A 24,622-nucleotide genomic window follows, 5' to 3' on the forward strand; every position below is an offset into this window, starting at 1 on the left:
TAAATCCAAGTTTGACTCCCAATTCCATTACTTAACAGGGTTAAGGAAAATCACTTTAACTGTCTGAACTTTCACTTTCTCATGTTTAAAATAGGAATAAATCTGTAGGTCTGTGTGTCATTTGGGATTTAGAAAAAACTATGGGGTTTTTTGAGAGTGGCAATAATAAGATTAATGTGTCATGAATATGAATCTGATAGTTAAAATTAGCCTGGTCTTCAACTTAATGGCTCTTTCACCTTAAATTTACCCATTTACTCATGAATTTCCTGTTTTATTTTGCTAATATATGAAATGTCAATAGGGATTTTTAGGTGTTAAAATTTGTTATGAATTTTAAGTTAAAATCAGGTGCAGAAACACATTTCCTAGATTTAAATAAGTTGTAGAAATATGGAGAAGTAAAATTTAGGGCATGAACATTATTAGGATAAGTTGGTTTTTGGACCCTTTAGACATTGTTTGCCCGTGTAACTGCTCATCAGTCTGAAAATCTCCTGAAATTAAGTTGAATTGAACTGAATATTTCCCTAGATCACAGATACAAGTTTTCTTATTTGTTCTAAAATTGGAAATACTCAATAAATTAAATGCTGCATTTAAGAGACAATTAAAAAATTTTCCACTTAATAAGGTTTAATGAAAGTCCTTTAAATTGTTACTTCAGTTTGAGGTAGGGTAGATAAGCAAGGAGACAGGGAAGTGATATTATTCTAATAAACATTTAAAGAGCAAGACTCAGACATTGGGAAAAGGAAAAAGAGCAGCTGGCCCATCTCCTTTTAGATGTTAAGTTACAGGAACTGGAGACCTAAAAGAGTTGTCTGCATCTGCCTTCCTCTGAGATGTTAACAAGGTGCAAGGATCCTTAGATGGGTAGGGGGACAGAAAAAATGAAAAGGCATGTCTGACAAAGGAAAGTTGCAAACTATTCTTTTTGTTTTTTGGGTGAACCTAGATCACATCTCCATGTTTTCAAGTAGTAAACAGCACCCACCTTGGGCACCCAGAGCAATTGACTAATGATTAGGGAGGGTTGCTAGACTTTGACTTGACCATGTGTGTTCCCCTAATGCAGAAAGTACAAGACCATAGATACGAACCACTGTTTGAGTCTTTACTCTCATTTCCTAAGTGGGGAGCAGTTAATGTTTCTTCCTTTCTTCCCCTACTTCTCTCTAATTTTATTCTGTTTATCCTTACTAAAACTTCCACCATCCTGCAAGACTGTTTTTTGCAAGACACCTTGAAATGCTTTTCATGTGTGGATCTTGTTACCAGAAAAATGGTCTTGAAAATTACCTCGGTTCTTGTGTCTCGTAGGAGAAGAATTCAAGCAAGACACGGATATTCAGTGAATGTAATAGCAAAGTTTATTAGGAAAGGGTATACTTTGAACGGACTAAAAGCATTTTGTCTCTAGAGTGAGAACAACAGGGTCAGTGGGATGAGAGAGATAAGAGACATTTCCTGTTCCCCACACAGGAAAATAGGAGCAAAAACTCAAAATGGCGGTCCCCAACTCTTAGTTTTATACTGGAGAGCTGAGAAAATACACATAGTCAAAGATCATGTGTCTGTGTGGCTGAGATGGCTGACAAAACAGGGAGGGGGTCACCCTCCCATATCACACCCACAACGCACAGAGAAAATAGAAAATAGGTATTCTTTTTTTTTTTCAATGACATCAACATTTATTTGGCACAGACATACTGCAACTAAAATGAGTTAGATGATAAAATAAATTAGGGATATAAACTAATACAAGCATTGACATGCTATGAAGGAATAATTTTACAATGAAAGGTATTTGAAAAAGTTTCAAACATTAAGCAAGTCAATTACACTTGTGCTTACTATAGATTTTTGAAGCATAATAAGTACATGAAATAACATTGAAGATCTGAATAGCCCCAGTCAATATTATGAAATTCAGAAATTCACCTCTGAGAAATAATGTTTGTCATCATCCTTGTATTTCATATAAAAATAGGTATTCTTTAGAAATTTCCTTTTATTACTCTCTACCCATCCAAGGATCCTTGTAGCTTGCTATCATCTGAAAGAGGAAAGCAGAAGCAGGTAATCCCTTTATGTCTCTCTATTCCTGTAATTTAGCATCTAAAAGGAGTTAGGAGGAGGCCAGCTGCTCTGACTTTCCAACTTTTACTTCCTTGTTTCAATTAGAGTCTGGCTCTTTAAATATTTATTACAATAATATAATTTCCCTGTTTCCTCATCTGTCTATCCTTCCTCAGATCTCAAAGACCTGCGATTTTGTGTGGAAATGGGGAAGTTGTGGGAATCCCCTCATCTGGTAACAATTTTAGCCATCTTAATTCAGATGGTGAAAACAGTGAAGTTACATTTACCTAGATGACCTAACCTCCTTATCACTTTCAGATAAAATGATTCTAGGTCTCAAGAGTTTTTCTTGAAATCATTTTTGCGTAATCGATCTTATAAGGAATCCCTTGTATGAATCAGGTGTGGAGGAGAATGTTCTGGATGAAGTACTTACCCAGCTCTCCTCCACACGCTTGCACTTGGGACCCCCTTCTCCCATGCCATTCAGGTAGACACCTCATGGAATCCTTGGGATTTTACAGAGCACACAGTATAGAAGATTAAAAAAAGATGATTTACTTAGCTTGATAATTAAAATTACTATTAAAAAGTACTCATTAGGCACTATCAAAAAATCTTTCTCTCTCTCTCTGAAACTTTCTCTCATGTCCCTTGGTGAAATAAAGTCCTATTGAGGCAGCTAGAATTAAGGAAATTTCTGGACTCATAAAAAACATGTGACTTAATTTGTATGTGTGGGTAGGTTGCCCACACCTGGCCCAAGGACAGTTCAGACTGCCATTACCTGGCTCTTCCCCACTCATTGATTATTGGATGGGAATCACTTTGTTCCTCCCTTTCCATAGGTTAGTATAAGTTTTAAAAGTACCTGGAGAAGAGAAACATGCTCTTTCTCTGCCTCCAGATTCTACCTGTGCCCACCATGCTCCCTTTGTATTTCCCTTCCCTAACTTCTAATAAACTCCATTTACACCCAGGTGTCCTGTCATGGGTTCTTCCCAGTGGGACACAAAGAATTTGGAAGTCCTCTGATAACAGACTGTACTGTGCTGCACAAACAATATTCCTTTTGGTACCAAAATGACTTAAAAATTCTCCTCCTTCTACAGCTAAACTCTGGAAACAGAGGGTTGCAATCCTAGCTATGACGTAAATCTGATATATGCCCATGAGCAAATGTCTCAATCTCTCTTTGCTTCAGTTACTTCTATAAAATAGAGAAAATAATCATTTTTAGGGTGTTACAGAAAATAAAATGTATAGAAATGCATGAAGAGAGGGAACTGACCTATGTGAAATAATATTTTTCTGTGGAACGACCACATCCTTTTAAAGTGTCTGTATGATTACATGAATTAATACAATAAAGTGTTTAAATAGGAGCTGTAGAAGACATTTGCTATTATTCTTAGCTTTCATTATGTTTGAGGTTCAGTGCTATGTGTTTTGTATACATCATTTTTAGTTCTCAGAATAATCTTAAATATATATATGCATATAATCAATTGGTTTTTAGATATAAATTAAGATTAGAAAATTATTGGGAACACAAAGTATTGCCTGGGCTGTTCCCAGGCAGACTCAAACCTTTGGTTACTGCATCCATCATGCTAGGGCTCTTTGTCTGTTGGGTGCATTTTCTCAGCAGATTATGCTGCAACTACATCTAAGACAAAATTCAATCTTCTTCCATTATGCTAGAAAAGATTTTTGTGTCCCTTTTCATTCAGTATGTACTGTGGAGGAGGCTCCCCATTTTAAGAAAACATAGCAGACCAAGAAATACCAAGGAATAGATGGAATGTGGGGATGGGGAGGAGGACAGGGTAGATCCAGCCCCCTGCAAGGACCAGATAGAAGAGGGATATTGCCATGTGTGAGAAATATGAACCATGATTCCAGGATGAGACAACCAAGCAGTAAGGTTCACAAAAGTAGAGACAGCCAATCAAAAGTGGCCTAATCTGAGGTATAAAACTTACTGTAAACCCTGTCTCCATGCACTATGCCTTTGCATAGTTGTCTAACATTCTATCCTCTTTCAAAATGGCATCCAAGTAAATGTTTGCTTTCTCTTCCTCCCCATCTCTGTAAATGCTTTTATCAATCTGAGGCTCCCCAAATCCACAACATCCACCCCAGCCTTACCAGAGGCATTCATAGCTACATTTTTATCTCCATAAATTATTTTTCTCTTGAATTTCCTATAAATGTAATTGTACAGTGCAAACTCTTTTCTACCTGACTCCTTTACCTCAGCATAAAGTTTTGACATACATCCATGTTGTTGCGTGGATCAGCTGCGTTTTTAAATTTTTCACATGTTTTATAGACCACAACTGTTTATTTCTTCTTCTTGGGCACCTGGTTTTTCCCAGTTTGGGCTGTTGGGGGAAAAAACCCTCTATGTATATTCGTGTAGAAATATTTTTGTGCATAAATGTTTGTATTTTACTTGGATGAATACATAAGAGCAGGATTGCTTGGTCATCAGATAAATTTGAATCTAACTTTATGAAGAAATTGTTGGAATATAATCCTGAGATCCTCCCATGTGAACCACATGTATTTAGTCATTCATCTTACTGTCTATTTCAAGCTTTTAGTAATTTAAACAATAATTTTTGTATGATAATATTTCACTAGGATTGCATATTTTTATATTTTAAAATCTAGCTATAGCATGTTTTGATTCTGTCTTCTAGTTGACCTTCATGTGCCTTTTCAATTTGATTTCTTGTATGTTTTGTCCATTTTACAATTGCTTTAAAATGCACAAGACAGTTCTATTTTCATCTTCCCCCCACTCTTAGCTTTTCTTTCTCTTCTTTTAGGCACTACTAATGATTTCTGTCAGAGTTTTTAACCTTGCCTATGAGGTCACTCATTTTATTTCAGTTAAAACATTTTGTTGCTCATCCCATACTCTAAGCAATATGTTTCACTGTTTATATTTATCCAACTGTGTGTCTTTAATTTGTTCTTCTATATTACTGCTTATTTCTGCTTCCTATGACTTCCAAAGAATATTATTTAGAATAATTGTGAAGGGTTTTTCTCTTGTGTTACATTAGTACATTTTTTATACTGTCCTTTCAAACCTGAGATAATAACATTTCTCTCATGTTTATTTTATTTTTTAAAAATTCCTTCTGTATTCCTAATTGCACAAGTCCTCTCCTTCCCTCATAATATTGATTTAAGCAACCATTTGCTTTTGCTTACTCCTCACTCTGCCATGTACTCGCTGTGTAACAAAGACAATTTCTTTAACATTTAAAAGTCTTGAAGGTTAATGACTCTGTGTCATGAAGATGACAATAGAACCCACTCCAAAAAGTTGTTTGGGGAGACATAATGCATGTTCCATGACACAAGCATACCTGACCAAAGTAAGGGTCTAAAACGTAGTTGTTACTGTGATGTTTTTCATGGCCCTCATTCTTGACTCTGAACCACTTGGGATGATTGTGAGGCAGATGACATTCCTAGATAATATTGGGTTAAACACACACATTATCTTAAAATTATAATGTTCATCCTATTTTCAAAGTAGTCTTACTGGTCTGGAAATGAGAGTCTAAAATTGAAGTAGAGAGAAAGAATTGGCAGAGCATATTGGATGATTATAAACACATATCAGAACTTATAAAACCTGCCCATTGTGGTACATACCTGCAGTCCCAGCTGCTCAGGAGGCAGAGGTAGGAGGATCACTTGGACTCAGGAGTTTCAGGCCAGCCTGGGCAACATAGCCAGACCCCTGTTTCAAAAAATAAAAATGGTAAAGACTGTGTTCAGTATAACTATAAGAAGCTGCAAATGTAGGAATTAAGTGTTAATTCTGTATCTACTGCAAAATGAAGCTACTAATTGCATTGAGGATAACTTAAGCAAAATAGCATAGGTTACACACAGGAAGTTTAGCACATTCTAGAAAGACAGAAATGAATTTGATACAAGGAGAAAATAAAAAAGATACTGATAGTCCCAGTGGTTGCTTACTGAGAAGTAACTTCACCATGTTTCCAAAACTGACTTCCCAGTGACATCAGCTTTTGCATGAAAAATATTTGGTCCCAAAGGGAAAATCTTGCAGCTAACATCTCAGAGACTAAATCTTACACATCAGCACCTGACATTTCTCACATGGCTATAGTTAAAACATTAGGAACACTTCAAGTTTCTTCAGCTTGAAACTTCTTAAACACGATTGACCCCCCAGCACATTAATTAAAGAGTTCAGTGATCTTAATACACTAGGATACTAGTGTGTGTCCCCAGGAGGACACTTAAAAAACAAAGGCTGGCTCCATATTCTCCTTCTTCAACCACTGTCCCATCCTGGGAGCATAGATGAGTCACAACTGCAGCCTCTGCCTTTGATTAGGCCATCTGAATGTGTTCTGGACAAAGGGCAGATGGGAATATCCTGCAGGACAGTGAGAATATCTCAAACCTTCAGCAGAAGAGAATTTAATATAGGAGCAGCTTCAGAGAAACTAGTGTTGGGCAAACCTGTCAGGGATAAGAAGAGCAGAGAGCCATTATCACCTAAAGCCCAAGGAGCAGAACAAATAGCTACTCTAGAATCTGGTGCAGGATGTAGCCCTGGGCCTGGAGTTGCCACTAGCAAATGAGACCCTGCATGGAAGATGTTGGGTGGGGAAAATGAACATGTCAGTAGGCTCTCTCCCCTCCTGTCCTGATACTGATCACAGCCTCCCGTTGATTGAACCTGGCTGGAAGACCAGGTGATTGGAGCCCACATGCAGCTCTAGGTAGAATGTAGCTCCTCCTGCTTCACCCTATGATCTTCCACATCCTCCTGACCACCCTCATATGGTCTCATCCTAAGATAATGGTAGCATGATCAGGGTGAGCTGGGTCTCATGGTCACCCGCCGGGTGTCTGACCATGTAGGATACGCAGTGAATGAGATAGAAACCTTGATGTCTTAGGCTACTGAGAATTAAACAAAATTATACCAGCTAATAGTAATTGCTTTAATTCATATAGTAACCAAGAAGTTTACAATAATTTCCTGAAAAACAACTTTTTGATTTTTGTACAGTTTTATTTCTTAATCAGTTCTGTATAACGCAGGTATAAATTTCATTCAGTAGCCCCAAACTTCTGTTATCTTTCTATTTTTCTTGGAAGTGGGATAAATACTTAATTAAATACAAGCCCATTGCAGGGAGTGAGCACAGTTAAACACTACCTGTAAGGAATGTTACCCCAATGGGGGGGGGATATAAGGAAAGAGGGTAGGAGGGTAAATGTGGTAGAAATACCCCATTTCATACTAGTGTATGAAAATGGAACAATGAGACCTGTTGAAACTATTGCAGGAATGGAGGGAGGGAGGATAAAGGAGAATGATGGAGGGGGTGAATGCAAGTATGGTATAAGAACTTTTGTAAATGTCACAACGTACCCCCAAGTACAACAATGATAATATAATGTAAGAAAATGTAAAAAAAAGGAATGTTACCTGCCCTAGAACTCTTACACATTATCAGTGCAATTTTCTAAAGAACAAGCATAAATTTGAGGACAATACTGGATAGATGGCACACCACCTACTATGTTTCATGACAAGTTATATTTAATGAAAAGATAATTCCGTCAGTTAATTGTTGCCTACCATCATTTTTTCAGAGTGCTCAAAACTGACAATATCCTGGTATCATTTAATAAAGGAAATATAGTATGTACTGCATACAAAAGAAAACTATCAAACACAAACAAATCCCAGCATTTTTTGGACCATCTCCTACTATCTAGGTCTTGTGTTCACATAAAATTTAAGAATTCACTAAATGCAAACCCTGGGGGTTCAAACAAAATGATGACTTACCATGAGCAAATTCAAGGATGCAGAGGCACCTTTGTCTACCCTAAGAGCACACACACTTCTGCAGCATGCCGCTCCCTGCCTAGCGGCCTCTGATAAAGTGCTTGTGCTATATGGCCAGACACTGGTCTCCACCATGTGTGTTTTCCTGCACAGTATTTCTTGTTTGAACTTTATTGTGCATTCAGAATGATTCCTCCCTGAGTGTTATTCAGTGAAATATTTATAACATTGCAGATCATTAAACAAACAAGCAATTCCATTCTGGGTTGATTTGTCTGCCCTCAGCAAACCTTTCAATTCTGCAGAGTTCATTCCTTAGAAGACTAGTACAACTCAGAGGATGGCATACCTGCAACCAGGCCTTTACTCTGCTCCTCATTCTTTATTTACTTCATGCAATATATTATTTAAAGCTAGACAAAAGAACTAAGAGCAGCATTACCCACGTGTGCTCTGAATCCATTGTAATCCTTCACGATATTTGACTTAAATGAGTCTTAAGAAGAAAAGCAATATATACATTTGAAGTTTTAGTCAGAGTTGATCTCAATTTTCTCTCTCCACTGAGGAAATCAAAAAGTCAAAATTATTGTTTCAAACTGCATATTTATACTCTTAAAGATATGTTATTAAAAATATGCTCTCAAAATTATAGCTGTGGTAGTTCACTACATATGTTCTTATATGTTTTGAAAATCCGAATGATTTATTTCAGCTTTTTACATGTTGATATATACACTGATCTAACTCACTCAATTTAGCTATTGTTTATAATCCCCTGGTATGAAGGCTGAGGAGAAAATCCTAGGCATTTTGGCTTGTGTACATGGATAAATAATGTGACTTTTCATTCTGAAGGAAAAATATAATGATGAGAAAGGAGTTTGGGGATAGAAATAAAGAGTGTATCAATGTTGGGTGCTGGTGGCTCATGCCTTCAATGCCAGTTACTTGGGACACTGAAATTAGAAGGGCTGAAGTTTGAGGCTAGCTCAAGGCAAAAAGTATATGAGATGCCATCTCAACCCATAACTGTGTGCCATGGCACCTACCTGTTACCCTAGTGATGGTGGGAAGTGTAAAAATAGGATTGCTGTTCATGGCAACCCAGGCAAAGCATGAGATCCTCTCTTCAAAACAATCACAGCAGAGAGGGCTGATGGCATAGCTCAAGGGAGAGAGCACTTGTGAAGCAAGAACAAAGACCTGAGTTCAAACCCCAGTACTGCCAGTACCAAGAAACAAGAGTGTATATAACATAAACTTTATGCCTTTATTAGATATACACAGAGAATGGAGTAAGAAGCTAGATTTGGAAATTGAACTGAGAAAATAGTCACACTGGAAGGGAAAGAGGTATTAGCATGGGAATGGAATTTAAAGTGAGCAACTACTAGGTCCAGAGAAAATCTACAGAAAAGGAATAGTAAGAAGTCCAGGTAGCTGAGACTTGGAGGACTTGGAGACTATAACATTTAGAGGAAAAGAAGAAGAGGGTTAGCAGAGTGGCTAAAGCTGTGGAGCACCTGCCCAGCAAGCATAAGGAAGAAGAAGAAGAAGAAGAAGGAGGAGGAGGAGGAGGAGGAGGGGGAAGTGGAGGAGGAAGAGGAAGAAGAAGTAGGAGGAGGAGGAGGAAGAGAAGAGAAGTCAGGACATCTCTGCTTGTCCCTACTTTGCTTCCCAATTCCCAATTTGTTTGATATTTGGGGAGCTTCTCTTATATCACATTTTCTTTCTAATTGAATTTTCTGACTTCTTTCCTTATATTGTTCCCTGTTCTATTTCTCTGTCCTGTATATATAATGATGGTCTGGCATTTGCTGAGGACTCTATAACTCCTCACACTGATGGATCATCTCCAGATTCTCTGAAGGCAAATTAGCACAATACTCTTAGATTTTGGGCCACCACTATATTCTGAACCATAGCATAGAGGGCAATATTGGTTTGACTATGAAGATAGGATGTTCACGCTATTACATAGCCACAAAGAAGATGATTTAATCTTCACATAATTTTATTCAGTCATAAGGAAGAATGAAATTTTGTCATTTGCAGGTAAATGGATGGAACTGGAGAACATCATCTTAAGTGAAGTTAGCCAGGTTCAGGAGGCCAAAAATCACATTTTCTCTCATATGTAGAAAATAGACTTAATACAAATACAAGCAATATTATGAAAAGCAGGTCATGCTAAAAGGAGGTCACATACAAGAGGGGGAGGGTAGAAGAAAGAAGTTAAACAAGTAAATATGGATCCTTAATTCACTTGGAGTTAAAAATTTAGGGTAGGGTGACAGACTGGATGTAGTTTCAGTTTTCTTAATGCAGATATCCAGTTTTCCCAGCAGCATCTGTTGAAGAGGCTGTCTTTTCTCCATTGTGTTTTGAGCAACTTTGTCAAAAATCTGGTGGGACTAGCTCCCTGGATTCATACCGGGGTCCTCTATTCTGTTCCAATGTACTTTAGGTCTGTTTTTGGCTAGCACCATGCTGTTTTTTTGCTATAGCTCTGCAGTATAATTTGAAGTTGGGCGTTGTGATACCTCCAGGATTGCTCTTTTTGCTCAGTGTTGCCTTGGCTATTCATGGTCTTTTGTGTTTCCAAATGAATGTTAGGGTTGTATTTTCAATCTTTGTGATGAATGTCATTGGAATTTTGATGAGGATTGCAACTGAACATGTAGATTTCTTTTGATAATATAACCACAATATTGATTCTGCCAATTTATGAACATTGGAGATCTTTCCATATTTTTGATGTCTTCTTCAATGCTTCATAGTTTTCATTGCAGAGATATTTCACTTACTTTGTTATTTCCTAGTGTTTTTGAGGCTATGGTAAATGGAATTATTTTCCTATATCCTTTCTCAGTTTTCAGAAGTTCATTATTGGTATACTGAAAGGCTACTGATTTTTGTCAATTGATTTTGTATCCTGCTACTTAGCTTAAAGTGTTTATGATGTGTAGGAGGTCTTTTTGTTGTTTGTTTGGGTTTGTTTTTTGTTGTTGTTGTTTTCTGGTTCTTTTAGGTATAAGATCATGTCATCTGCAAACAGGGATAGTTGGACTTCTTCCTTTCCTATTTGAATTCCTTTTATTTCCTCTTCCTATCTTATTGCTCTGGCTAAGAATTCTAAGACTATGTTGAGTAAGAGTGGAGAGAGTGGGGGCATCACACTTTTTGTCCAGGGGTGGCCTATGACCGTGATCCTGCTAACTATGCTTCCCATGTAATTGGGAATACAGGTGTGTATCACCACACCTAGTTTGTTGAAGCCAGGCCTCCTTAACTCTTTTCTAGGGTTAACCTTAAACCTCAGTCCTCCCAAATAGCTGGGATTACAAGAATGTACCACCATACCCAGCACCACTGTTTTTCTTTGGAAAAAACCACTAAATTACAAATACAAAGAGACATCTCAAATAACCCTTGTCAGATAAATATAAAGAAAAACATGACATTATGAAGAAAGTAATTTTATATTAACTGATTAAAATTCATTAGAAGGTTCAAAACTGAATAAAAAATTTAACAGCACATCCAAAATATAGAACACAAATCATCTTCATGAAGAGTTTCCAAATATTTTCAAGGGTCAAATTGTAAGAAGACTGGCTAATAGGGAACTAAATCTTTAGACAGACTCTATTTTAGGCAAATTTACTCTCTTTTATTTCATTTCTTTTTCTCTTTTCTATTGTGCTGGGTAGGATACACTGTGACATTTACAAAAGTTTTTACAATATATCATAGTTGGATTCACCCCTCCATCATTCTCCTTTATCCTCCTTCCTCCTATTCCTGGAATAGTTTCAATAGGTTTCATTTTTCCATTTTCAGACATGAGTACATAGTATTTCCACCACATTCACCTCCTACACCCTTTCCCTATATCCTCCCTCTTCTCACTGGTGCCAACCCCAGACAGGACCTGTTCCCCCCTCCTGTTCTGCAATTTTGTAAAAGAAAAACAATATGACATTTTTGTTTGTTTAAGATAGCTATATAGGGAGTTTCTTTGTGACATTTCTATGTATGGATGGATTATACTCTGATTTGATTAATCTCCTCCATTTTTTTTTGTACCTTAGTCTACTTCTTATGGTGATTGCAGCAGGTTTAAAAAATTCTATATTCATTCTTGTAAAGAGAGTATATCAGACATATTATTCTATTCATTTTAAATAAATGTTCAACTACCATGGAATCTGAATAGAAAATATCTGCTAAATATTTGGTTTTGCCAACTGCACAGCCATACATCTACCATTCCCTTCACAGATCTAAATGTGAGGATCACTATAGTCAACTAAAACATTGCTGTTGTACCTTCAAAAGGAGCCAAGTTATTTGAACCAAGAAACATATAATCTCTAATGAGTGTTGTTTTTAACTGTGATATTTGCTAAAAATAAAAGTACTTTATTACAGAAGGCAAAATAAAGAACAGTTATATGCAAAAATTATAACTGTTCTGGGGATGAAAACTGCAGGACATTGTAAAGGCTGGTTTCATAACCAACCATGTCCTGTCAGATAGCTGTAGAATGAAATATCTTTTTATGCACGAAAACTTTAGTGATGAGTTTGGCAGAAATATATCCTTGGGTGCCCCAGGTGCAGGACTCCTGGTTGGCTGGGAACTGCTCAACTGTGCTGCCACATAGCCGAGAAAGATTGTTTCCACCTTCAGAGACACTGAAAAAGATGGGTGTTCTACCTTGAATTCAGGTTATTCTTGCAAATTCAGCAAAATTTTACCTTAGTAAGAGTGCGATTAAGGTCTTGGGAAAGTCCTTAATAAGTTCTCAATTGAGCTGATTTTGCACCTCCCCAATGTGGAGCAACATTGAAGACTATTTGGGGTCCCTACTGGCATCTAGTGGTTTGAGCCAAGAATGTTGTGAGACATTCTACAAAACACAAGACAGCCACCCAACAAAGGATTATCCAACCTCAAACATCCCTAGTTTCCAAGTTGGGATACTTTGCATAGAGATAACGCTCCACAAGAGCAAGTGGAATGGAATTGGTTTCTTCCACCAAATTAAAAAATCAGTACTAACATTCACCTTACAAATGAATTATCTGAAGATCAGATGGATTAAAATCATAAATTTATTATACTTGCTAACAAACGAACAGAGAGTCCTGAAAGAAATATTAAAAGGTAAAAAAATAATAGGTTCATAACGTGTTTTTAATAAAACATCAAAACCAACACATCAACTAACAAAATTATACAAAGGGTATAGGATGGTGAATATGGTGAAATATTATGTACTCATGTATGAAAATGGAAAAATGAGACCTGTTGAAACTATTCCAGGAATGGGGAGAGAGAAGATAAAGGAGAATGATGAAGGGGATAACTTCAACTATGATATAGTGTAAGAACTTTGGTAAATGTCACAGCGTACACTTAGTACAGCAATAATTTAAAAAATGGCAGCAGTGGTGGCCACATTAGACACTGGAGCAATCCTAACAAGTAGCCAAAATAGATGCTCCAAAACTTGCTGGGGACATTAAAGCAAATTATAGATTTTGTCTGCAGTGGCTGGAGGAGGTCAGGTGGGAAATGCAGAGGTGGTCACCAGTGTGCACATAGTGTTAATGGGCTATATTTTGACTGAGCCTCACCTCTCCCTGAAAAGGGGGCAGGCTTTGTTATCAAGTGGGAGCCACCACTGCAATCCAAGCTCTTCATCATTAAGGTTTCTCTCAAAGTCATGTACTGAGAAGGCTCAGATATTGACCTTAACTCCTAGGTTGAACTCAGCAGATTTGCCCATGAAATTTCTGTATTGAGGCAAAGGAAAAGACCCATCAGGAAGCAATAACTGTTATCCTTGACTTTGCAGGAAGCAGAGGATAGGCAGTGGAAATCCTACAGTATGAAAATAGATGAAAAGGTGACAAAGAAGCTTTGGATGTTGGTGGAGAGAGATGTAGCATTGTAGCTCCTCAGCACAGAAATATTACTGAGAAGCAACAACAGTTTAACAAGACAGAAGACTAGAGATCTGAATTCCCAGGTGAAGATGCTTCATAAGAAAAAAGAAAGAAAAAGGACATGGTTAGATTGTATCAGCAGCTGCACAGCAAGCCATGCAAAAAGGCAGAAGAAAGAAAATTTCCCCAATAATCCAAATTGAAGCTCCAGTTTATTGAGTTCCAGCTTGTCTGTAAGTCTCAGGTTAACTAGAACTATGCTGGAGCCAAATTTAGTGAGTCCTGTCACGAGTATTTTTTTAAACCTCCTTGAATCCTTCAGACAGGAAATGACAGTTCAACTTAAAAGCTCTCTTAAAGTATAGGTATAAAAAAAGATAAAATTCTAATGTTTAAATTCAGTTATGTTCTACTGGTGGGAATGTAAACTATTATAAGCACTATGGAAAACAATATGGAGTCACCTTAAAATATTAGAAATCTATCTGCCATATGATCCAGGGATATCACTCCTAGGGATAAACCCAAGGGAATGTAAGTCAGCTTCCTACAAAGGCACCTGCATGCCCATGTTTACTGCAGCAGTATTTACAATATCCAAGCTATGAACCAGCCAAGATGCCCCACTACTAATGAACAGATTAAGAAAATGTGGTATTTACACACAATGGAATTTTATTCAGCCATGAAGAAGAATGAAATTTTTTCATTTGCAAGAAAATGGATGGAACGAGAGAACATCATCTTAAGTGAAGCTAGACTCAGAAGGTCAAAAATCACATATTCTCCCTCTTATGCAGATTATAGATCCAAAACAAATGCAGCAATATTTTGGGACATGGGTCACATTGAGGAGAGGTCATGCATGGGAGGGATAGGGCAAGGGAAGGAAACCAAAAACTTGAATGTGGTTGATGTGCTCTCTGTACAGGAATAAATATAGAAATTTTAAACTGGCTGGGGTCACCATGGGAAGGGGACTAGGAAGGAGTGAAGAAGACTGGTAGAGATGAACCAGTTGGGGTTGTAAAACACATATGCATTGAAACAACACAAGAAAACTCCCTGTGTAGTTATCTCTATCTCACACCAGAAAAAACACCATGTTTCTCTTTTTATCTTTTATGTTTTTTCTTCCACAAAATCAGAGAGCAGGAGGGTGGAACAGGTTGGGGGTGTGGCAGGGAAAGGGATAAGAGGATGAATCCAGTGCAGATAATGTATACACATGTATATAAGTGCAAAAATGATACCTGTTGAAACTGTTCCAGAAATTAGGGAAGAGGGGATGAAAATAAGCAATGGAGGGGGTGAATTCAAGAATAATATATCTGATGCATTATAAGAACCTTTGTAAATACTACAATGTACCCCCACCCAGCACAACCATAAAAAATAAAGAAGTAAAATGCAAAAATATTTTAGTTATGATTACAAGTAGTTGTCAACTGGTCTGCAAATAATTCACTGGGGAGGCATGCCTCAAGCAGTAGAGTGCTAGCCTAACAAATTCTCTAGGGAATTAATCTCTGTATAAAGCTGCTAATTAATGTGAAAATATGATCAGGCTTCATCTCATTTGTTTTGTGTGCTGTGTGCACTGGGATGTAATGATAACAGCAGTGCAGCTTAAAATAACTAAATTAATAATTGTACTTCATAGTAAGTGTTCTCAAGTGAGTAGCTTTTATGTGAAGTCATTCCAATCTAGAATTGGGGGATAGTAAAGGAGTCAACTTGTTCTATTGTCTGTTAGGGGAAATAGTAATTTAAGATTCATGGCTCAGCAGGCTTACTTGTAATGGATAAGGTTATAAACATGCAGCTAAGTTATACAAAAATTGGAATCTTGGTGGCATTTTAAAGTCTAATGTCCTGGGGGCACCCAAACCAGCAACATGTCAACAACCTAATACACTCCTAAAATCATTAATTTTTCTTAGTGAGTAATTAAATTTTACTAAGTTGTACAGTGATGAATTTGTAAAAGGTACTTGAAATTATTATAATTAGACACAGTATATAGTTTCAGCAGGGTTCAGGCAGGGAATAAGCATCTGCCATTAGATACACCAAAACTGCTTTCAAAGAACTAGTACTAAAAATCACTTGATAGTTTTCAAAAAAATATTTTTGTATTTTAGCACTCCATAAGACATTCTGACAGTTAACTGACCTCATATGACTCCTATAAAACTTGCTTGAAGTTAGGAGCTATATAATGTGAAAGTTTTAAGTACCTAGGAAGAAAAAGAGTAAAGTAAACACAAAGATTGTAGCATATGTAAAGTTGTCTTGATCTTTTCCCACAAAAAATAGAATACTTTATATGAATTGCTTAATGTTAGACCATTGGTTGTTTTTAAAATTTTCTCCTGTGTGAAAGCGCCAGTGTATGTATATCATAGTTGATTTGAACTATACTTCAAAGAAAATCCAAGTGTAACACATTTTATATTATGACTAAAAAAGTTTAAGCTTCTAAAACAGTTCCTGTTTTTAAGACATATAAAATGCAGTACAAGATTCTTCTACACCACTCCACAAATTTAAACCCAAAGATTCATTTTGGCTTTCACCAATCCTCCTAACGGATACAGCATTTGGTACTAGTAGGTTAGGTATTTGGGTCATGAGTAAATACACCAAGGAGACCATTCATGAAAAAGACATAATCTCTCACCTAAGACCTAATAATACATTTCACCTACCATAAAGACAAATTCTCAATATAACAGTTAACCCAACAGCAAGTTAGAAAAAGTATATGGATCAATCTAGCAATTCTAATTGTTAGGGACTGATTTTCCAATTTGACATTTTTTTGAAGTTTACAAGCAAAATAGGTAAGTTGCAGTTATTCAAACAAATTCAGATGAAACAATATTACCCAAGTCAAATATTAAATATCTTAAGATAAGCTTATATATACTGATGTACATGGTCTAAATTTGAGACATGAAATTAAAAATAAATCTCCCTAAAAAAGAGAATTATACAAGTATAAAAATATGAGACAAATAAAACATGGAGAATGGATAGGTAGATAGATGACAGAGAGAAAGATAGATGGATAGATAGATACACAGATAAATATATAGATAGCTACATAGGTAAATAGATAGATGGATATAGTCTTCATTTTCAGACATTTATATCAAGAGAAAGCAGAGCAAAGAAATGCAATCTTAAAGACTTAGTAGAATAAAAAGGTTGAAAAGGAAGTTTTGAATCTTTAGATCAAGAACTGGCATACTACTATGTGAAATTAATTAGTTTGGGAAAAAAGGTTTTAAAATTCTATAACCGTTCAGACAACAAATCAAAAGAGTTACTCTGCAAAGGAAAAATAATTGGACTTCTCCCACGAAACATTTAATTCAGAGAGACAATTCCAGCATAACAATTGTATCTGTTCCATATGGTAGTTGTGGTAACTACTCTGAGGATCCGTGCAAGCACCTGGCCGACTGTATGCCACCCACTAAGGGGTTGCGATTTGAAAAGAACTGTTTATGTCCCAGTTAGAACATTATTGAGGTTCTAAAGACTTTGCACTTCACCCCAAAGTCAATGAGGTGCCACTGAATCACTTTGATTCTAGGAGTGATAGGATTACCTCATTACTTTGAAGAATCACTTTGGCAGCAGAATTGGAAAGGAGAAAATTTGAGTTTAAGGAAGACTGATTGAGAGGTGCTTCAGGAATGAGGGAACAATGGTTATAATGTCTTTAATCAAATCCATGCAGTGACAACAAAGAGGGGATGTAAATGATATACACTTCCCAAGTACAATCAATAGGATAGGACAAGCAACTCAAGGTGCAGGTGTCACATTTGGGAGTGGGATCTGCCTCATATTCTGAAGGCAAAAAAAAAAATTGTGGAGTCTGAAGAAATAAAATTATGACTTCAGTTAGAACATACTGAAATCATCCTCGTTTTGTGTTAATAGCTAAGCACTTAATTGCCACAATGAATTTTTACTGTAAGTTTAAATTGCATGCTGATGATAAAAAAGGCAAAAATACCTCTCAAAAGTGCTGAATGTCTCCACACTCGGTTTTTAATCCTTCATTTAACTGTAAAAAATAGAAACACATGTTAAACCATTTTCTATCACAAAGATGGTTCCACTGTGACTGATCTATCCTGATTAATAAAGGGAGGTCATTTTTCAATGCATTTTCAATATGTTGATCCGGTGTCTTTCTGCCACTAGTTTTCATACAATAGAATTTGACATTATGCATCAAAATTCTGTCTAATTAAAATTAATTAATTTCTTAAAAATCTCATTTTTGTAAAGTAGAAAAATTGATGAACTAGTAGACACATTTAATAGAAAAAAAATGTGAAGTTCATTTGGATCCTTGAATGATTCCAGAAATATTACAGACAGAATTGCTTTTCTTCAGAATTACTCTTACTTCTTTATTTCAGATATAGTAAAACTCTTGTTCATTGGATCCAAAAGTTTCCTATGAGCTATTTTCTGGTTCATGTGAACATTTTAAGTTCCTTTCATGACTTTTATTTAGTCTATTTGAGCCACAACCTTTTTAAAAGGTTTTTGTTCATCCTGTCCATCTTCAATTTATTCCCTGTTCAGTCTCCTGTGTCTTAAAAGCACAGAGGATGGATCATTCACAAGATTGACTTTCAATATATGCCTTGGGTTATATTTTATTTCCTACCTTAAATCAACCTAATGTGGTGAAGAAAGAACATCATTAAAGTAATGCCTATGGAACCTGCAGGTATGGCTACATTTTCATTTTGAAGAAGGTGCCTTATAGTCAGTAATAATTAACTCAAATTTCAATACACGTTCCAGCACAGGCCCAGTGCAATGTGTTTTTGTGGATATATTTCATAAATAGTATTTATGAGTGTGTTTTCTCAGAGTGTATGTAAGAAATCCTTTTAAAACTTATCCATACTTTCTTTACAGTGACAGAGTTTCACTTTTACTTCTTTCACATAAACTGAACATTTGGCTTACAGTACAGCTTGTGCTTGTGGTATTAGCATCTGCGTGTGTGTGTGTGTGTGTAGGTACGTGTGACTCTATGTGTGCATGAGTATGCGTGTGTGTGTGTGTACAGATGGTGTGTACTTTTGTGCTGGGGCAGAATCACTGTTTCAAAGTTCATTATAATGTCCCCCAGAAATAAATCTTCGTTGCTATCAATTCTCTGAGATTTGGAACTTTTAAAAAAATTGTTACACATTGAAGCCTATTCTTACTAATAAACACCACACCGACTATGGATGTGGCACTTTAAATTATATATGCATATATGTGTGTGCATATGTACATATAAATATATATGTGTGTGTAGATTAGAGAATCATCTTCTAGTTATAGTAATTTTTGCTCTTTTTATTCCTATTTTCACGTCCACATTCTCATATCCATCCTTGGGCTGATAAATATATTTCATTAATGAATGAATGAATGGCAACTCAATTCATTACTAGAAGTGACTGTCAGGAAAGGAAAAGCACATCATGATTGCAGGTGATAAATCAATGGAAAATATCAGTGCTATTTACCAAGGGAAGGCAGGGCTCACAAGAAACCACTCAGAGATGTGGAAGTACCTAGAGACAAACTGTAGAAGAAATCTTTCTGTCACTCAAGGCTAAAGGGGCAAAGAAAAGAGCTAGTTACCCAAATAAGACAAGCACTATAGCTGTGAGCCAGAAGGAACTTTCAAGAGCCATGGCTTTTTGTAGAGGCAAGAAGACACAGCCAAGTTTCCTCCTGGCAGGGAAATTACCAGTAGAGTGAATATTCCAGACTCTCTCACTTCTCCATCTATCTCCTGTTGATGCCAAACTGGGGACCATACTTCCTTCCAGCAAGCTTGCTTCATGCAGTTCAAATATCACCTTGTAGTTCACAGAGCAAAGCATGACTGAAGAGGCCAATTGAGAACCAAGGATGCTGTCCAAACGCCACTGGGATATCCTTAAATGTTATGTACTGACTGAAATGTCAGTAAGCCACAAGGCAAAATTTGGATTTCATTTCCTGGGATCAGAGAATATTATCTCCTTCTAGGAGGAAAGAAACAAGAAAAGATGAAATCAATGTCCTACAGAGGAAAAGGTAATGAGTGACTTTCCTAAGGCTTAGTGCAATTGTCTAGTGTCCCTGCACCCCAAATGTCCTACTATGTCATGTTACGAAAAGGATATTTCTTTTGTAGGAGACATCTTCCAGATCTTTTTCTAACACTATTTCATTTATGTGAAATAAGTGATTTCAGAAGGGGAGGGACACATCAAAGTAAAAAAATTACTGTTTCTTTTTACAGTCATAGTTAAAGTTCTATCACCTAATAATTTTCCTCATTAACATCCTTACTTTCAACCTAATGTTTTAAAGTGTGGAATAAAGTTTAGCTTTAAATCCCTGTTAATGTTCTTTTAATATAGCGTGTTTATGGGTGTTGGAGGTTTTTTTTTTTCTAGCCCTGTATAAAAGCTCTTATGTTTTAGTGCCACTTTAATTCTTTCACAGTCATTATTATGACTTGAAATTTTACCTACTTCTAATTAATTATTTTATTTTTTGGTGGTAGTAGGGTTTAAACTCATAGCTTCATGCTTCATACTACTTGAGCCATGTCCCTAGGCCTTTTTGTGTTAGCGTGTTTTTAGCTAGACTTTCACATTTTTTTTTAGCTGAACTGGCCTCATACTGCCATCCTCCTATCACTTCTTCCTAACTCCAGAGTTGGTGTGATTATAGGTCCACCATCATACTCAGCCCTAATTATTTGTATTTCTACACATCCTTATTCTTTTATTTGCTCTATGTCCTTTTATTTTTTTTATTTGTTTTGGGGAATTGTAAATTTTTACACTACAACAATTATTCCAAACTTTCATTATTTGTTGCCAAACACTTCATTTTTCTTTTCTTATGATCTAAAATTGTTGCTCCTTCTTGTTGAAAAGGTCACAGTTCTATGTCAGAAACTCCTATTATTTAGAAGACATTAAAATTATAAGTTTAAAATTATAGACATTAAAATATAAGTCTACCAGTTTTCTTGTAACACTAAGTATACTTATTCTATAGGTCTTCATCAAATATGCTTTTTCTGAGGGCTAGAGGTGTGGTTTATGTGGTAGAGTACTTGCCTAGCAAGCTCAAAGCCATGTAAGTGTGTCTGTAAAGGTTAGCAGTTCTTTGAAGTAGGTTTGCTCTGTTTGGAGAAGTGTCACAGGAAAGGACTTATTTTTATCCAAATATTAAGTAACTCTTTTCTCTGTGGAAAGTTGTATATCAGACAATGGAAGTCCATGATTTCAGATATTGTTTTATAGAACCAAAGCATTGATAGCCAGTCTAGCAGTTTCTCTAATGGTAAAAAAACCTCCATGGAGGATAGGGTCATACCAGCTCTGCCAATATTACCAGGTTGTCTTTCATGATGGCAACCTCAGCCATGCTTCATCATCTACCAGAAGAGAAAGACTCCAGAAGGATCCTAAAGTATGAATGCTTATGGTGTGGCTGTCCAGCTCTGGTAGAGGTGAAAGACATGCCATGATGCCTGATACTGTGTCCATGGAACAAGACCAGTGTATGGTGGGTAGAGGACAGTCCACATTGACCAGACAAGATTACATACTTTGATATGTTTTGTAAAGGAGAGGTTATTTGGGGGTAAATTCAGGATAATTATGCTGACTTAAACTCAAATACCAACATGCATAAGAAAAATTGTTCAATCTACCCTTGCTATAGAATTTTGCCGGTGGAACACATGGGAAGAGGAAAAAGCAGAAATATTTTGAGTTTTCTATTTATAGGAGGTTTGGCAGGAGCAAAGGAGAGAATATATTACTTAAAATATGCTTACTCGATTTTTTTTAACATAACAACTCAGTGAAATAGGAAGTGCTTAAGATTTTTCAAACCACATAATATCACTGTAAGAAGTACTCTGTAATGAGCAATTTGAAGCCATATTTCAAAATTATTTTTAACCCCTGATAGACCTTCATTCCAAAGTCTGATGAGAACTTAGTAATACATTGGAGAAACACTTTATTGAATTTGGTTATATTTTTCCACATTGGGGAAACTCATTGCCACATTAATTAGTGTCAATTATCAGGAATCAAAAGATATTTCTCTATCAATAAGTCTTTAAGCAAATTTTTTACTGAACATCTCTTATAACATCAGTCTTACTTTATTTGAGTGAGCAGGTGGCAGAAGAGAAGCCTGAGGCAAAGATCATATTGTGTGTAGCCTTCCCTTTCTCTGAGGAGGGAAGGATAGATGTTTGAAAGTCATTCATGCCAAATGTTGTATAACAAAGGGCCAGTTCCATGTATCCTTCCACAGTAGTAAACACATACTGAGGTATTTAAAGGTGAGAGATAGATGCAAGTTATACACTGTACTGGACGAGACTTCATGGAAAGAACTTGATATGACAATGAGTGAACTTGATATGACTGATGAATAAAAATGAGGAATAAAAGGGTGAGATCCTTTCAGAAAGGAGAAATCATAGGAAGCATGACTTCCTCATTCCCAGAGACACTGAAACAAAGACCAGGTACTTTTATGATAAAGCCAATATGGGCAAAGCTGGATGTGTTGATAGATTGTAAGAAAGAGGGAATCCATGTTCATGTCCTATTCAAATGGCTCAGAGCTCAGAGAGGTCTGCAGGTAGTGAATGAGCAAGGAGAGTCTGCAATGCTGCTGTTGAAAAAATTTACACTGTGTGTTTTTCCTTCATTTTAAATCCTGGGACATTCTTATCTCTTTTTATACCATGTCTATACTTGTTATTATTTGAATATGAAGGGTTACCCCAAAAGGCTCATATGTTGAAACCTTGGTCTCTAGTCAGTAGCATCAATGTGCTACTGAGGTGTTGTATCATAAGCGCACTAACCCCATCCATGGATGAATCCATTCAATGACATTATTGAGAAGTGGTGAAAACTAGGAAGTGATGTCTAGTTGGAAGAAGTAGGCCAGTGGGGAGAGGACACACCTTTGAAGGTAGATCCTATCCTTGCCCTTCATTCTCTCAGACTCTCTGCAGTAAGGTGATGATACTGGATTGTTGATCCAGAGTTCGTGTCCTGGCATAGTCAATGATTAAAGATGCTGGACCAAGAGTTAAAAATAAAGCAAGTTCAAAGTTTATTGAAAGGACAGCAAAGCATCCTGGTAGGTGGGATTTAGTGAAAGAGTAAGCCATAGTAGAGCTCAAGTCTAGGAGATAATATAGGGCACTAAGTGGCTTAGTTCCAACTATTTCACCTTGAAGCTATATTTGTGATTGTTTGGTGCTGAGTCAACTTCTCACTGAACTTGGCCACCTATCTGTCCATCTCCTTATTGAACTGAACATTTCAGGAGGGTCTGCTCAGCTCATCCTGGCCGTGGGGTCCCAATCTTGTTATTTTGGTAAAAAGCTTGTTATTTCTGTGAGAAACCTGTTGTTTCCCATGCCACTTTTACATGTCTGCTTCTACAGTGCCTCCCTCATCCAAAATGGAGTCACCTCTGTCATTGCTTCCCTTACATTGAGCCGCTTTGCTCTACTCCACACTCCCTGCCATAGTATTCTACCTCACCATGCATGGGCTTAGAAGCAACAGAACCAAGTGATCATGGATTGAAACATTTGAAATGGTGAGCCCAAATAAATCATTCCTCCCTTAAGTTGTTTTTTCAAATATTTTATCACAGGAACAGAAAAATGATTATCACAGGACTCTTGACCAAATGCAATACTTACCAGCACCCCAAACCTCTTGCAATTGCTAACTTCAATACAGGATATTTACACAGATTTTCTGAGCTTATAAAATGTGAATATTAAATTTAACAATTATGCAGGGGGGACTAGATCCAAGATGGCAACTAGAGGGAGGAAGCAGACAGTGTGACCTCTCTAAATCAAAAATCTTGCTGAGACCCTGGAGCCACACTTGGCAGCAAAAAAATCACCAAGAAGAAGCAAAACTCTGACACCCTGAACCCCCAGCCCATACAACGCTTCTCCATGCCATGTTACACTGAGAAAACAGGAGGACTCACTTACCTCCAGACACCGGCTCCAAACTTACTTGGGAGACACAGACCAACAGGAGAGCAAAAAAATGGTATATGGTATTCCCACAGCTACCCCTGGGATGAACCAGCATAGACCACCCTGGACAGTCTGACCCCCACCTCACAAAACAAAAAAGCAAAAAAACTGGATAATAAATAAGGAACTGAAAAAGAAATACACCACAGGGGGCAGAGTACACTGAGTGCACCAGAGAAGGGGGGGAGAAACAAGGAGCTGAACTCCATTTGAACTTTCAGTAAACAAAGCCTAGAAAGGCAGAAGGGCTGAAAGTAGGCGGGTGATGAGCTGCTGCCTGAAATAGGGCAGGTAGAAGTCCACAGATCTCATCTCCTGACCCAACCACTTGGCTAGACTATGACAGAGCTACTGCTTAAATGCCAACAACAGGACTGGATGCAGGAGTAACACCAGAACTACTAAAACTGAAATTCTTTTGTTCCTGAACCTGGAATTTTTTTTTTCTTTCTCTCTAAGTGTTTGTCTTGTTCACTGTTTGTTTGTTCACCATCTCTCCCTGTTGATTTCTTTGGATCTCCATTTTTTCTTTCTTTTTCTTTTTTCTCTTTCTTGGTTTCATT

The 24,622-nt window shown here is 36.9% G+C and overlaps 1 long non-coding RNA gene across 2 annotated transcripts; it reads right to left on the reverse strand.

The window, feature by feature from the left end:
• Positions 1-358: 358 nt before the first annotated feature.
• On the reverse strand, positions 359-24,198 carry LOC141420760 (uncharacterized). Of its 2 annotated transcripts, XR_012445331.1 has the most exons (4): positions 24,012-24,198; positions 19,701-19,980; positions 17,946-17,996; positions 359-5,851 (listed from the first exon to the last, which is right to left on the reverse strand). It is a non-coding gene; the product is annotated as an uncharacterized lncRNA (long non-coding RNA). The 2 variants fall into 2 exon arrangements; XR_012445330.1 differs by lacking the exon at positions 19,701-19,980.
• Positions 24,199-24,622: the final 424 nt, after the last annotated feature.

Source organism: Castor canadensis, chromosome 2 (assembly GCF_047511655.1).
Source record: "Castor canadensis chromosome 2, mCasCan1.hap1v2, whole genome shotgun sequence".
NCBI lineage: Eukaryota > Metazoa > Chordata > Mammalia > Rodentia > Castoridae > Castor > Castor canadensis.